The sequence below is a fragment of the Limanda limanda genome, chromosome 10, assembly GCF_963576545.1.
Source record: "Limanda limanda chromosome 10, fLimLim1.1, whole genome shotgun sequence".
Lineage (NCBI taxonomy): Eukaryota > Metazoa > Chordata > Actinopteri > Pleuronectiformes > Pleuronectidae > Limanda > Limanda limanda.
The window spans coordinates 2,879,987-2,892,938 of NC_083645.1; positions in this window are offsets into that span (position 1 = coordinate 2,879,987).

The following is a 12,952-nucleotide window of genomic DNA, read 5'->3' on the forward strand; positions in this document are numbered from 1 at the left end:
AAGAGGTCATGTGATAGAAGCTAGGCTACATTGTGACCAAAAAGACCCAATCAGCAAGCAGTTGCGAGGGGGTCTACGTTTTCAACAAAAATTGGGCTAGCAGTTTTTCTAAACTTCATTCGTCCATTTTAGCGGCTCATAAACTCAAAAGTAAATGGTCTGCATATGTATAATCATTTATAGTCTTGACCAACGTATGTTTTCAGTGTGGAGCAAAAGTTTCTGTGGACAGGACTTAAGTTAAATTTAAATTACAGATGTAAACATTCTGACTGATGTGTCACTATTATAATTTGCTTGTTAACAGTTGTTAATATATTAACGTTAGTTGATATTGTTTGTCACTGTAATAACGTTGGTTAGCTGATGATGACGAGGTGAGTGGTAGTCCCAATTCCTAGGGGATGTGCAAGGCTTAGCAACTATGGAATAACAGTGAATTAATAAATGAGCAGACAATGTATTTTTATCATTCACAGTAAGGCTACAATATAAGTCCATATGCAGAATCAAGCAACTTGTAAAATTTCTACAAAAATAAAAAATGCACCAGAACAGGTAATTGTCAAGGTCATTGTCAAGGTCATTGTAAGAGCATTTTACCATTGCCATCTTTTACCTCAAACAACTGAGTCTCTGCCAGGAATCATCTCTGGGGAAATGGTGAGATAAAAAAAAAATATTTTTGCAACTTAAGCTGTACCATCCTCAAAGACAAGAAACACTTCACCACTCAAAAGAGGAAGATGCTGAAGCAGCCTTGTAAATTCTTTTCATGTTTATCTTTGAGTTATGAAAAATGTATTGATCGTGACCTGTCAGAAATCTTCCTGCAAAGCACCAGCCCAACCTCTCCCATGAATGTCACCTTCGACGGGTTGACTGGGGAGCTGCTTTTCTGGTACTGCCACAGAATCAGTGGCAGCTAAAGGAGATTCATGGAGACAAGGAGCTAGCCATCTCCATGGTTTCACTGTACAGCAGTTTTATTGTGTGTATTTGAACATGATACATGATTTAATATGGCAGTTATTATCAAATTATTTAAAAATATCTATATTTATGAGTTTTACTTGGCTAAATGCGCCACCTAGTCAATCATTTGAGACATCTCTATGTCATGAGGTATATATATATTCAAAAAGGCTCACACCTTCTAATCATAGGTGGGCCCCCTGGCACCAGCGGCTGCTTGCGAGTGAAAATCTGGAAGGTTGCGTTTTCAAATCTATGCTGAAACTGATGTTCTAAACCACCACATCATCTAGAGACGTTCCCATCCTGTCCTGCTCCTCCAGGTCATCAGACATGATGATCAGCCATGGCTGTCTCTCACACACACACCGGTTGAATCGTTGGCTAAGGCCGCGACATGCGCCTGTACGGCTCAGGACCACCGTGGTCTTGGCCATCGTGAAACTCCAGGAGCGAGAAGTCTCTACTTTATGCAACATTTCTGTTGAGATTCAATGAAACTCAAAGGCGTTGATTGTCCAAGGCAGTGATTGGCCAGTGACCATGTTTCTTCTACGAGGTGAGGCAAATTTCACAAAACTGCAATAAGAACATGCCCTGGTTATGTCCGGTGAAATGTTTAATCTCTGGCTAAAGAATGTGTTAGGCCAGAAAATACCTAGGATATGTTTCCTAAGGCTGTCATTCTCTTTTTTCTGTCTCTCCAATCAAGTTGTTGGCATGAAGATCACCACACACATTTCAGATTTTCTCAGCAAGGTTAAAATTGATGGCAACCTAAAGACAAATGAGCCAATAAGTGTGTGTGTATATATATATATATATTACCAGTTCCAGTTATTTAGCACTACAAATGTAGATGAAATTGACACAACTTTAAAGATGGATGTTTATTTGTATTATTAAACACATTTTGTTAATGTTATTTTTTTTACTAATGAATCAGGATAAACATAAATATATTTAGTTATTTGTCTGTGGCCTCTTTTTGTCTGTTCTTTGCATTCAATGCAGTGTTAATGTGTTAATGTACAGCAGTCAATCATAATGGAGAGGTTTATTTATTTTTCAGTTGGTCTCTCATCTCTAGTGTGTTATAGATTTTTGGTGTAGGCAAAGTTAAAAAGCCCTGCAAAGGTCTGCAAAGTAAAAAGCCTAATGTCTGCTTCTGCCCCCCACATTAACACCAGCAACACCTTGTCAGTAGTGTCAGTAGTACAGCTGATACTTATGGGGCATTGTGATGTCTGCCACGCCCCAAACAGAGAGCCATATTAGATGATCGCATGAGCAAGAACGAATGCCGACATTTCCTTAATGCGATGGAAGTGGTTGACCAATCACAACAGAGTGGTCTAGCCTAGGCCGGACTTGGCTTTATCAGCAGAGGCGTCTTAAGGAGAAAGTAACTAAAACCAGGTCATGGTGTTTGCAGTAATCCACCTTGACGTTGCCACCCACCAATAAATCGAAAGGATCTGCAGCAAAGGATAAAATGAGAAAGGTGATGTGTTTTTTTAACACTAAGGTGAACATGTAAACCTTTTCAAATAATACTCCAAATCTATATTATGAACCTGAAAATGACCATGATAGTGTCTCCTTTGTTTTCCAAGCTTTTCACAGGACATCAACACATCATGCTCAGCTGTAGATATCCAAAGGACTCAACAGATTCCACTGCAGCATTACAATTAAATACATTGTACTGTGTCAAGTCTGAGAAAGTAGATTTCTAAAGTGTACTGAACTGAACAGCGACCACACTAAAGCTGTTGACAGTACAGCCTTGTAGTTAAAAAAGATTCCTGAGCCTTAGGTCATAGCTTGTTTCCAAGGCCTTTATCTCCTTTAATGGGGAAGTCAAGCCAATCACCACCCCACAGTAAAGAGGACTGTGAAGCTTTGCTCCCTGCTATTAGTTCCAACTATTGCTGTATCCAATTTCAACTGCTCTCTTCGATGTTATAGACGAGAGATGTGTGCTGTAAACAGTGGGAGGATTGAGGCAAGAAAAAATGAACAACATGAGAACCCATTTGCAGAGGATTATTTTCATGGAAAGTGAAAAAAGGGTAAAACATCATCTCTCTTGTCTTTTCTAAAGCTAGAATTGTGGAAAGAGAACAACAGCACGGTATCAAACTAGTAAAGAAGTTGTCTGTAAGAAGCTCTTTAGAAAGCCTGCTCTTTTTCACTGTGTCTGCTTTCAATGAACACATCGATAAAAATCTCTCTCTCCTCTGCTCTCTCTCTGTAAGCCACCCTGAAACATTTGCAGAATCAGGATTATAGGATCCCTGTCGGCTCTACAAATCAACCAACTCTCACAAACAATACTGGACCGTGGAAAAAAAGCCACATTATGCTAACACAATAAGATGCTGTGGAAGACTGGAGTACCACACTTTACTTCATATAAAAGTAATTTATAATGGCTATTTTTTTTCATTGAAACCATTAGCATTCCATGAGACGACAATGAGGTGAAACGTTAGGGTAAGGACTGTGGAGTGGATATAAATGTGGTTGTGTTGGATAAGTGATCTACATCCACTCTCATGATGGAGATGGAGTTGATGTGTATCAGCCTTGACCGTAACCTAATTTCCACACAAAGGAGCGAAAAACCCTTTATGTGTCCTTGAAGTGTGCAAAAGCACAGAGAATAATAGTATTTGGGGTTGCACATCTGTGTTTTCAAAATTATGTAACATCTCCAGTAGAGGACAATTTTGCTCTAATTATTTGGAGAGTTATTCCAGATATGACATTGCAATGTGAGAAGGGCTTTATGTTAAAAGTATCAGTCATCATTAAAGCAGGGTTTTGTAATTCTGGGAAAGCGAGCAAGAACATGCAACACTTTGAAAATACAGATACCTCCAAGCCACTCACATCAGACCACTCGTTAAATCTCTGCCCCCATAACACATGAACGTGCACTGACTGACAACTGCTAGCAGCCGACTTTTCCGTGACTTGCTCACTATCTTCTGAGCATTGTCTCTGCTTCATGGCATATGTCCAAGACTTATGTGCACTGAGAGCACGGGCTGGCTGCGTGCAGGCAGCCATGTCCCTAACCCTAGCCCCCTTAGTCCAACTGAAATGATTGGTCTTGTTATAACAAACTTGTGAGGACCTTGGCTTTTTTCGTCTTTTATCAGAAGGTTTTATTTATTGATGGATATCAGGACCTGACGGATTTCCACAAATAAGATGAAACATGTTTTAGAAACAACTTACCAACCTTAACTTTGCAGTGGGATCAGAACCTGCTATTTGGTTGCCCGAGCTATAGTACCGCAAGTGAACACAAACAATCCTGCGCCAGAAAATGAATTTACTGTCTAATGGCAATCACCTTTAAAAAAAATCTGGTTTACCCCTTTTTGGTTTTTAATAAATAATAATACATGCACTAACATTGGTGTAAAATGGTAGTAGTGAAGATGTTTTGACCCTGCCCTGCCTTAAATGTGTGACGCCTTTCTTCCACTCTTTATAATCATGTTCATATCAGGCCTTCAAACAACCACAGGAGCACAGCGAAAGCTTCAGACACTTATTCCGGGCAGAAAACAAAGATTAGCCTTCAGTGCATCCGTCCCCCAGCTCAGCAGCCATCTCTCATCTGAGCCTGCCTCACAGAGCCAATGATATGAGCGCTGAAGCATGCAAAGTCTGGACACTCTGAGACCTGTCAAGCATGAAACTGGATTATTAGCATCTTGGCACCATGTGTACACACTAGCTTGTTGGACATATCAGCACTGGAGCAAAGAGGTTAACAACTCAGCCACTGAAGCATCAACACCTCCCCCATTCACCGTGTCCATGTATCTGTCCACATATCCAACCATCTGTCTGCTCACTGCTCCATGTCACTGCCTGACATCCTCTATCTGCTCGTTGTCATCAGCATCTCTGCATTCTTTCACTGGGCTTGGTGTTTTTTTTAAACAAGGCTTCCACCGTTTCCTTTCAGTTCATCCAATCATGTTGGATCCTGACTGGAGAAGGTACAGAACAACAGAGCCTCAGTTATTCAAATAAGATTTCCATATAACTCATTAGATATATAGATGATCATCACAGGGCAACAAACCGTCACTGTTTCCACAGAAAATCAAGATGTTGACTAACCCTGTATACAATCACACAATCATTCACAATTATTTGAATAAAAACTTAATCTCTTCTTTTTGTATTTTAAATTAATTTTGTTCCCATGAACAACAGTTCAATGTGATATTTTTTTAGATGTCCCTGTTTTGGCTGAGGAGCATTAAATTCACATTGATATAAAACACATTTACCATTTCCAATTCACATTGGTAGCGACCCACTAAAGAAACATGAACAATAACCTTTAGTCTGAGAGAAACTTCTGGGAAACATTACATTTTTTTAATAACAAGAGCTGTATTTGAAAACAGTTGTATTATTTGGTTGAGTCAATATTTATATCTGTATTAACTTATTTATTCATGTCCAAATAATTTTGGGACTCATTATTGACCGGGGCATACCCTTAATATTTTATCTGTTGAATCGCAAAACTTGAAACATATATTTGATAGTAAATTGACTTTGACAGTTTGATATTAACTAAGACATATTCAAGTATCCTCGCACCTTTACTTTTTGCTTGTGTTGTATATTTAATTATAAATTGATATCAAAAATTATGTGCATTAATGTGGAATTCAATAATGACAGCTTGAATGAGGTATTTATATTTTGAAAATTAAAGAAATATCTCATTTGCAAACTCAGATCCTTTACCTTTGCAAAAATCGTGGTGAGAGTTAAAAAACTTTCATATGCAGTGTTGCACAATTCACGAAACAGGACAAAAGTCACTTTAACAGAGCTTCAGAATCGTCTGAGAAGAGGAGAACCTGTTGTAAAGATCAGATCAAAAGCAGAGGACGGTGCTCACTAACACTGTTGTGTTCAAATACATGTTCTTTATGATAGTAAATATGTGATATAGTTTCATATGAAAACAATAACAAGTTGAAGCACATTGCAGCATTTTCTTATTAATTTCTTTAGATTAGATTTCTTTATTTTATCCACACAACGGGGAAATTCACTTGTTACAGCAAATAAGAGAAAACAGAATTTAAGTAACAGTGCCGAAGCACAATAAAAAAGATCACAATATGTACACTACTAAACTACACATAATGAGAGTACAGAAACAAACAACCTGCAAAACAGACACTGTGCAAAAGCAGGTACTGGGGAGAAAGTGGAATGATGTAAATGTTATTGTAATGAAAACAAAAATATTATAAGTAATATTGCAACAGTAGTGACCATGATACAGAAAATAATTAAAATGAAATGAAATGAATTGAAATGAAGCACAATCTCTGCAATATTGAATTACATGCATCCACTTTGTCCTAATGGAATCTAGGTTTTATTAAATATACATGCAGTGAATAAATAAATGAAAGTTGTGTCAAGAACGATAGTGATCCATATTGTAAAGCAACTGTTTGATGGTGTGTGTTTTTTTTAGATCAGGGTGTAATGTGTATGAGTGACAAAGTTTTTATTGTTGGAAGACAAATGTTGTCAGTGTTCTGGTATCAAAGTTGATCCTGAAATATGGATGAAGTGTTTTTGGTTGTATCCATCATGCATTATGGATGTGAGATGAACTGAGCTGCACGTCTGCTAAGACAGCTGTGTGAAGAGTTTGAAAATATATGGGACCATGAATCTATCTACACAGTCAAAAAGCAACTTGCAAATCATTCAACTTAAGGGTGTAGACTCTAGCCTGGATTAGAGTAAGGTCAGGTTTAGGTTAAAGTCCAGGTCAGGCAAGTATTGGGATGTGTCACACCATACACACTATGTGTTTAACACACATTTCATTTTAGAATATAGCCCTTTCATACAAAGACGACAAGGTCGATAAAACCTGGTTACAACAGTCTAGCTGTGGCTGGTATTTTTGGAGCTTTCACATCTTTCCCTGTATCTTGCTTGTGTGCCATCTGTTAAAGGCTTATTACATTGTTCCTGAAACACTTTAAATTTGTTTTGTTAACAAAAAATATATTTGAAAAGAAAAGATGGTGTCTGTGGCCCCCACAGGTCTGTAATAAACAAAAGCAATAATTTGATTTGGAACGAGGGTTGATTGACTGGTGTACCTGTCTGTCACTAATCGACCTGCCCGTGCTCACTCTGTGCATGACGGAGTCTTCAGCAAGCTTCTAGCAGTTGTCAGGCAGTTCACTATCATGTTTTTTGTTAGCGTAGTTTTGACAAGAGAGCTGATGGGAGAGAGTGGGATGTACCGGTTGAATTTTTTCAATGTGTAGCATGCTCTTACTATCTTTTCCAGAATTACCAACCCTAGATTAAAGTGTACGCTATCTGGTCCTTTTTATACAATTTGAATAGTAAAGGCTGTTAAAGCTGACAAAGCTTTGGGTGAAACTGCAGGTAGTCTTCTTTAATTTAAGTAGTAGTTAAGTAGTAGGTATTCTTCTTCTTTGTTTAATGGAGGTTTTAACAACAGCAGAAAACATCATCATATCACATCACATTAACCTGTCAAATCATAATGATCTGTAATGTATGTAGGAAATAAAATAACACGATGGCTTAATTCAATTTAAAGTACCTCAATTATTCAGCAGAGAAACTTGCCGGAATTTCCCCCCAACACTAACCCTGGCTGTCCAAGGTGCAATTATAGTCCGGCCTCAATAGGACACATGTTTTGGTCGTGCCTACTCTTTAAATAGCTTCTGGGGACAGATATTTGACAGATTCTAGTATACCTGCAAAAAGGCCATAGCCCCTGACTTTCATAAAGCTATCTTTGGTATATAACCCCCTAAATGCTAGATTACACATCTGAAGGTGGATTCTATAGCTTTTGCCTAGATGAGTGACCACAGTTTTCTTTTTAACTGGAATCAAAAAAAGTTCCATCATGCATGGAGCCTGCAAGCTAGTTCAGTCAGCCAACTCAAGCTAGCCTCCTACAATCATGTGACATATCATGGGACATACCTCACTCTCCACAACCATCTATAATACACAACCGACTTATCATGCGGTCTATTTAAGCAGAATGAAATTTCCCATCATCTTCTATTATTAAAATAAAGTAAGGTATAAGATGTTCCTGTCCTTCTTTCCCTTTATTCTGAAAGCCTTGGAAGGGTAGGTGGGTGGGGGGGTTGTATTGAAAAATATTTTTCGTGCAAACTGAACTTTTGTAGGCCTGTTATTTGTATATGTATGGTTACGCATGTATTTCATGTGAAATACATGTATTTCATGTGAAATGAAAAAATTAAGTCTTCCAAAAAATTTTCAATAAATAAATGACAAAATAGAAATTACAAAAAAGAAACAAGTAGTGTAGCAGCCCAAGTCTGAACCAATTTTAAAAGTTCAGGAATTTAACAACATCATTGAGTTGCCAAAAATTGTCTATCTCTTATTCATTTGTGTAACTCCACATTTTACCTCGTTATGACAAGATCGACCTCACACAAATTCTCATTTCTTCTCCCTGTCATGTTTTTCACTACTCTCATGTTTTTCTGTCTTAAATGGGACAATTTTCTTTTTATTCTTCTCTCTGGGACCAGTGACAAAGCAGCTCATCTTATCTTACTGCCAATGAAATTTCTGCTTGGCTCCATGGAGCTCCACTGCCCCCTGCAGATAAATTATCAGACTGCCCTGCACTGCTTGCACAGCTTTCTGCTTGACATAGGAGGGGAGGCGGTACTTCACCCAGCATCCTCTTGTGTTCATGAGCCTCTTCTCTGTTTGCTTCTCTGTCTCCCACCGGCTTTAAAACTGTTTGCAGTTAAATTGGTTCAAACCTGAAATGCTTCACTGGATTTGAAAAGGCTATGTTTTAACAAAAGTACAGACCCAAAATAAACCACTTTTGCAATTCAGTAACATGTGTTGAAAAGAAAACAATAGTAATTCTGCAATGAGGTTTAATGAAAATTTAATTTGAATGGGATTTGATATCAGAGGAGAGTTTGGCATTCACTAATACTACATTTAACTTGTCAACTATTCCTAAAAAAAATGTTTTTGTAGTTTTTCCTCAGTCTTGTTGAGGGTTAAGGAAAGATGATGTCACACCTTGTTAAAGCCCTATAAGACAAATTGTAATTTATGAATATGGACTATACAAATGCAATTTGATTGATTGATTGATATATACTAGTTGACCAGTCTTTTTGACTCTTAATGTTTATAAGAGTGAGATAAAGAGGGAGAGAGAAAAATATTTTAGAGAGAGTAACATTTTAGTTTGAATGACTTTCATATAGCACAATAAACTGTCCCAACAACACTATTCAGATTATTAACATGTGTAGCCAATGGTTAGTGTAAAGAGAAATGCAAAACTTATTCACAATAACGAAACCTCATCACGAAAGTGTATGGTGGTAAGCATTATTCTATGTTATGTATGTATTGCATCTGAAGTACGCATTAATTTCTGATGAACCAATGCACCAAACGGACCCAGGATACGCTAAAGTAATGATACGTTTGCAAGATTTATAGCAAGTACAAATCCGGCCTTAAAGTTACACATGACATCAAGGCCTATGACCTGTCAACTACTTTTCAACAACAGCACTCCCTGCTGCATATCTGCTGTAGCTGCACTGTCACTGCTGCATTACTGTCAACATGATACTAGTAGAAATGAAAATAACAAGAAACGTTTAGTTTTGCTTTTATTATCATGTTGTGCACAAAAACTGTTTACAAGTCACAAATGTACAATTGTACGCCTCAAATTAGTAATTACAAAATTCGGGGATATTTCACAGCTCAGCCTTTATTAAAAAAATAATATCTCCCATGTTTGCCAAAAAAAATCTGCTTCAAAAACAATTATTCTGTCTTAAAAATAACTTCATTTTTCATAATCATCCAGCCAGAGGAATGTAACATAAATAAATGACATTGTTCTGAATACATCTTAACATTTTCTAAAGTTACATTTGAAGGTCACTAATCTTAAATAATCTGCTGGGATATATTGAATTTGAGGAATTAAAATGTACTATTTTATTGGATGTTCTCAGGGATCCAGAGAGCAACATTTGTCAGGATTAAAGAGTTGAAGTAATATCTACAGGTTAATTACTGTGTCCTGCTGCTCTCATGTGGCTTCATGGATTTAATGACTTGGAGAAGATATTCGTCCAATAGAATAAAGCAGCTGTTGAAAACAGATAATGTCAGTAATCAAATAACAGTGTAACTGTATTAATTTATCCAGGCTACTTACTAGCTTTACGCGGTAAATCATAAACAACTTCAAGAAACATTGTGATTATACCTCTCCCTCTACCTTCTCTGCCCCTTTATCTTTCTCACACACAAGAGGGTCAGTCAAGTCTTCTTATGTGTGTGTGTGTGTGTGACCATAATAGTGAGGACATTTGGGCTGTTTCTCGCATATTAAATTGGCTGTTTTAGAGTGGACTTGGTTTTAGGGTTAGGGTTAGAGTCAGGTTTAGGGTATGGCATTTAGTTGTTATGGTTATGGTAGGGTCTAGGACAGGGGTGTCCAATCTTTTTGCAAAGAGGGCCAGATTTGATAAAGTGAAGCTGCCCGGGGGCCAATAGTTCCTTCTGATGTTTTTTAACCACAAAAGTTGCATGCAAATATACAGTGCTATAGAACAATAAATAGATAAATCAAAATTACTTGTCACAACTATCTTTATTTTTTAAATGGTTATGTTATTCTGTATGCTATACAGACTCACGGTGCTGTACCTTGTGTACTGCAATGAAGGGAAGGACACAACAAGACAGGTACTGCAGACAATGGCTTCAGTTCGCTTGATTGCCCAAAACATTTATATCTGGAGTCAGATAACATTGAACTGTATGGAATATATTACATTTCCATGAGTAAGTTAAAAATCTTTGCCTCATGGTCATTTTAAACAGGAGTTCAAAACACTCAATTTCAGCTTGATCAAGAAACCGATAACTTGCAGACACTAATGTGAAGGGTGATGTTGAGATCTGGATTTCACTAAAGAGGGCAGGTCTGGTTTGAGGGCAGTGGTTGTGATGCGTAAAATGTCACTTAAGTGGGAGTCACTCAGTCTTGACCTCAATCGGTTCTTGTTTAAGTTCATGACAGAGAATGTCTTCTCACACAAATATGTTAAGCCGAATAAGCTCAATTTTCTTAGCAAATGTTCGCATTTCTAGAAATCTGCCTTTATCCAGCTGCCTGCAAAAGTCAACAAGAGAAAGCTGCTGGTGTTTGGCGAGCCACTCATCATCACACTGCAGTTCAATGAGCCCCAGCTGCAGCTGTGGAGGAGCATCATCAGGGTCCACAGAGAAGGGAGAAGAGAAAAGCAACAACTTTCAATAACTGCAAAATCCTGAAAGCGTTTGTTGAATTCCACCGAAAGAGATGCGATAGCTGTTGCATAACTCTTCATTTCCACACCAATGTTGTCCTGTGGGAAACTATCAATTACCTCTTTCAGAGCTTTGAAGTGCGCGATGCAGGGCTCGGTTTGGAACAAGTGTCTCAGGAAAAGTTGCATTTTTGTTCTCAAGGCCTTGACGTGAAAGTATAGCTAGCTCACCACTGCATCTCGTCCTTGAAGGTTAACATTCAGCCCATTGAGATGCTTCGTTATGTCAACCAAAAAAGCAAAATCAGCCAGCCATACAGGATCGGACAATTCTTCCATGGGCTTCCCCTTTTCACCCAAATTCTAATGTCCTCTCTGAGAGAGAAAAATCTCTGCAGGGCGGACCCCCGACTTAGCCACCTCACATCTTTGTGATACATAACATCTCCATATTCAGCTTGGATGTGAAGCAAGAACTGCTGAAACTGTCAGTGGTGTAGAGCTTTAGCGCGAATACAATTGATTGCTTTTACAACTAGTTTCATAACATGATCACATTTGAGATGTTTGACATAGAGAGCCTGCTGGTGAATTATACAGTGGAGTTTTATAGCGTTACCTCCTCCTTCACTGACTTTATTGCGGATCAGTGTGGACAATCCACTTCACTCACCAGCCATGGCAGGCGCACCATCAGTAATCATCCCAGAAACTTTAGTCCACAGTAGTTTCATATCATCAACTGCTAAACAAGGAGAAGGGAATAGATCCGTTCCTCTGGTTTGGTCTTCAAGGCTTTGGAGGTCAAGCAGCTACTCTGTTAGGTTCATTTTGTCGTCAACTCCTGTCTTCAAAAATCAAGAGCTGTGCAGTGTCAGAAGCATCGGTGCTTTCACCGCAGGCTAATGACAAATAATCAAAAGTCACTCCCTTGTCCCTCAGCTGTCTCTGAATATCTGACGATATGTCCTTGACTCTCCACAATGTTACGTGCCAGGCAAACATTCTTAAATTCTTGCTTCTTCTCAGGCAAATGTTCTCCACCATTTTCACGACACAGTCTATAAATGTACCTTCAGTAAAAGATTTGCTATGTTAAGCTAATAACATGGCCACTTCGTAGCTTGCTGTGGTGATATTTTCCTTTGACTCACAGGCTCGCGTGAAGAATCTCTGTTGTGATGCCAGAGCAGCTTGCAGATGCTTCACTTTTTCCGTGCGATCACTCCCTGTTAGCTTGTCATATTTTTTAGAATGTTAAGTCTGTTAGTGTCTCTTTACGTTGAAATACTTAAACAAAGCAACCTTCTCTTCACAAATGAGACAAATACAATTGCCTCGATTTTCTGTGAAAAAGTACTGTAATTCCGATCTTTCTTGAAAGCGGCAGCCCTCAGTGTCAACTTTCCTCTTGTTCTGTGCAGTAGCCATGGTAGAAAGGAGCGGAGAAGGGTTCACGGCAAGGCAGCAGAGCCAGATAGCATTAAAGTGATGCTGACACAATGCGGTGAAAAGAGGAATTACATTTTAAAAATATGTGATTTATTTATTCCGTT